Source organism: Panthera pardus, unplaced genomic scaffold (genome assembly GCF_024362965.1).
Source record: "Panthera pardus isolate Hobbes unplaced genomic scaffold, ASM2436296v1 HiC_scaffold_11, whole genome shotgun sequence".
NCBI lineage: Eukaryota > Metazoa > Chordata > Mammalia > Carnivora > Felidae > Panthera > Panthera pardus.
This window is the reverse complement of record NW_026526666.1, coordinates 1,416,725-1,420,812: the sequence shown is the minus strand read 5'-3', so window position 1 is coordinate 1,420,812 and position 4,088 is coordinate 1,416,725.

The following is a 4,088-nucleotide window of genomic DNA, read 5'->3' as shown; positions in this document are numbered from 1 at the left end:
CTGGACAAGTAGGCAATAAATAGGTCATAATGACAACAACAACAAAAACAGACATCACTTATTAAATGCTTAACATACCCTTGGTATCGCTCTAAGCACTTTAAAGACAAAAAAGAAATGAACCCCAATCCACATAAAAGCTTACTATGTGCCAGATACTTCCATAAGCTCTTTACATGCTCTACCTTGTTTAATTAATCCTTACAACAAACCTATGAAGTGGAGACTCTTACTGTGCCCATTTTACAGATAAGGAAGTGACAGCATACAAAAAGGAAGTAACTTGCTCCAACTCACACAGCTAGTGGGTAGCAGAGTCTAGGATTTGAATCTAGGCAGTTGGCTTCAGACTCTGTGCCTATAAACGGCTACACTCTCCTGTAGTGAATCATAGAACTTTCACAAGAGCTCCTTGAGATGGGTCATTTTGTGTTTCATTGTTTGGGGCTGGCCAGCATGTATGGCTCTTTTTCTGTCTGTTGGCAGATGGAACCCACCACCAACCACTCTAGGAACCAAAAAGACCCCATGCTCACTGTCCCAGATCCCTTTGCAGCTAGGATCAAGCACATGACAGTCCTGGACATCTAGGTGTGCCCAGGAGGGCTCAGACACAAAGAGGTAGGACAGTGGTGAGTGGGCTTTGGTGGATGTGGACACAGACAAGTGTGCGGGTGACCAGCCATGCTGCAGGGTCCAGGGCTGCACTTGGAGCATGATGGGTGGAGGCAGTGACCCCCCAACCCCTGCAGTGACTGCGGGGTCTCCTACCAGGAAGGGCTCTCTGGCCGCGCCTGTCTGTATTCAACACATCTGCCAATGGGGCGGTATGACTCAAAGGATCCAACAGTGCTTGACAAATTGGGGTGACCCATGAGGCTGTGGCAAGCAAGACCCAGAAGGAGAGTCCCCACGGTGGCCAAAAGAGGTGTTGAGGCTTAGCCCCCTTTAGCAGGCTCCTCTTTTGATAAATAGACTCTTGTGGGCTTCTGGGTCCCAAGAGAAACAAAATGTGGGACCATGGGACACCGGGTGACTTTGTGGCCCAAGCCCCTTCATAAACTAAGGATTATCTGATCCGCCTAGTTGGCCCAGGATTTCAGTAGCTCCATGCTTCTTACCTCCAAGTGTAGCTGGGTGGAGCCTGAGAACATCCTGAAGGCAGAAAGAAACCACAAAATGCCCCGCTGTGCCCTCTCATTTGCCCTGTCTTGCCAAAACTCATCTTCCTCAGTATGCTCTAATGGCTTCAAAAGCCTGCTCATCAGGAAAGCCGCTGGCATCAGGAAAGATACTGAGAAGAAAAAACATTCTAGCTTGGGTTACAGGTGGCTGGCTGTCCACAACAGACCATTGCCAGGCAGGAGTGGCCCATCAGGAGATTAACAGCAAAAATTCTAGAACCAGATTTCCTGTGTTTGAATTCTGGTTCTACAAGTTCCTAGCTGAATGAATTTGGGCAAGTTATTTAACCTCTGTGTACCTCAGTTTCCTCATCTCTAAAAGAGAGATAATAAAAATACCTACTCTCATAGGCTGCACTGAAAATTAAATGACTTAATAAATGTAAAGTTCTTCTAGTAGCAGTGAGCATGCACTGGAGTGCTAATGTTATGATCGCAGTAATAAAGCCTGTCTAAAGTTCTAGAGATCTGTTGCACAAACCCAAAACCAAACTGTACATTTAAAAATGGTTAAGGGGTGACTGGGTGGCTCAGTCGGTTAAGGGCCAGACTTCGGCTCAGGCCATGATCTCATTGTTTGTGGGTTCCAGCCCCGCATCAGGGTCTGTGCTGGCAGCTCAGAGACTACTTTGGTTTCTGTGTCTCCCTCTCTCTCTGCCCCTGCCCTGCTTGCCCTCTGTCTCTCTGTCTCTCTGTCTCTGTCTCTGTCTCTCTCTCAAAAATAAATAAACATTAAAAAAAGTTTTTTTGAAATGGTTAAGATGGGGGCACCTGAGTGGCTTAGTCGGTTAAGCGACTTGATTTCGGCTCAGGTCGTGATTCCAAGGTCATGGGATCGAGCCCCACATCAGGTTCTATGCTGAGTGTGGAGCCTGCTTAAGATTCTCTCTCCCTCTTGGGGCGCCTGGGTGGCGCAGTCGGTTAAGCGTCCGACTTCAGCCAGGTCACGATCTCACGGTCCCTGAGTTCGAACCCCGCGTCAGGCTCTGGGCTGATGGCTCAGAGCCTGGAGCCTGTTTCCGATTCTGTGTCTCCCTCTCTCTCTGTCCCTCCCCCGTTCATGCTCTGTCTCTCTCTGTCCCAAAAATAAATAAACGTTGAAAAAAAAAAATTAAAAAAAAAAAAGATTCTCTCTCCCTCTCCCCTGTCACTCTCTCCCACTCATGTGCTCTCTCTTTCTTTCTAGAATAAAAAAAAAATGGGGGCACCTGGATGGCTTAATCAGTTAAGCGCCCAACTCTTGATTTCAGCTCAGGTCATGATCTCCCAGTTTGTGGGATCAAGTCCCACATTGGGCTCTGTGCTGACAGTGTGGAGCCTGCTTGGAATCTTCTCTTTCTCTCTCTCTCTGCCCCTCCCCTGCTCATGCTCTCTTTCAAAATAAATAAATAAACTTATTTAAAAAAATAAAATAGGGGCGCCTGGGTGGCTCCGTTGATTTAGCATCTGACTTCAGCTCAGGTCATGATCTTGCGGTTTGTGAGTTTGAGCCCCGCTGATGGCTCAGAGCCTGGAGCCTGCTTCCGATTCTGTGCCTCCCTCTCTCTCTGTGCCCCTCCCCAACTCGTGGTTTGTCTCCCTCTCAAAAATAAATAAATATTTAAAAAAAAAAGATAAAAAAATAAATGGTTAAGATGGTAAATTTAATGTTATAGATTCTTCAGCACAATAAAAAATGTTATAAAACTTGTGAAATTGAAGTTTTTACACATAGAATTTTATAACCAAGATACTCACTTTCAAAGCTAGAGAATTAGTGATTCTTTTCTTAATGTGCAGATAATTAATAAGTGCCTCTTTATTTAAAAAGATAATAATGCTTGGCACAAAAACAGACACATAGACCAATGGAATAGAATAGAAACCCCAGAACTAGACCCACAAATGTATGGCCAACTAATCTTTGACAAAGCAGGAAAGAACATCCAATGGAAAAAAGACAGTCTCTTTAACAAATGGTGCTGGGAGAACTGGACAGCAACATGCAGAAGGTTGAAACTAGACCACTTTCTCACACCATCCACAAAAATAAACTCAAAATGGATAAAGGACCTGAATGTGAGACAGGCAACCATCAAAACCCTAGAGGAGAAAGCAGGAAAAGACCTCTCTGACCTCAGCCGTAGCAATCTCTTACTTGACACATCCCCAAAGGCAAGGGAATTAAAAGCAAAAATGAATTACTGGGACCTTATGAAGATAAAAAGCTTCTGCACAGCAAAGGAAACAACCAACAAAACTAAAAGGCAACCAACGGAATGGGAAAAGATATTTGCAAATGACATATTGGACAAAGGGCTAGTATGCAAAATCTATAAAGAGCTCACCAAACTCCACACCCGAAAAACAAATAACCCAGTGAAGAAATGGGCAGAAAACATGAATAGACACTTCTCTAAAGAAGACATCCGGATGGCCAACAGGCACATGAAAAGATGCTCAACGTCGCTCCTTATCAGGGAAATACAAATCAAAACCACACTCAGATATCACCTCACGCCAGTCAGAGTGGCCAAAATGAACAGATCAGGAGACTATAGATGCTGGCGAGGATGTGGAGAAACGGGAACCCTCTTGCAACTGTTGGTGGGAATGCAAATTGGTGCAGCCACTCTGGAAAACAGTGTGGAGGTTCCTCAGAAAATTAAAAATAGACCTACCCTATGACCCAGCAATAGCACTGCTAGGAATTTACCCAAGGGATACAGGAGTACTGATGCATAGGGGTACTTGTACCCCAATGTTTATAGCAGCACTCTCAACAATAGCCAAATTATGGAAAGAGCCTAAATGTCCATCAACTGATGAATGGATAAAGAAATTGTGGTTTAGGGGCGCCTGAGTGGCTCAGTCGGTTAAGCGTCCGACTTCAGCTCAGGTCACAATCTCACGGTCCGTGAGTTG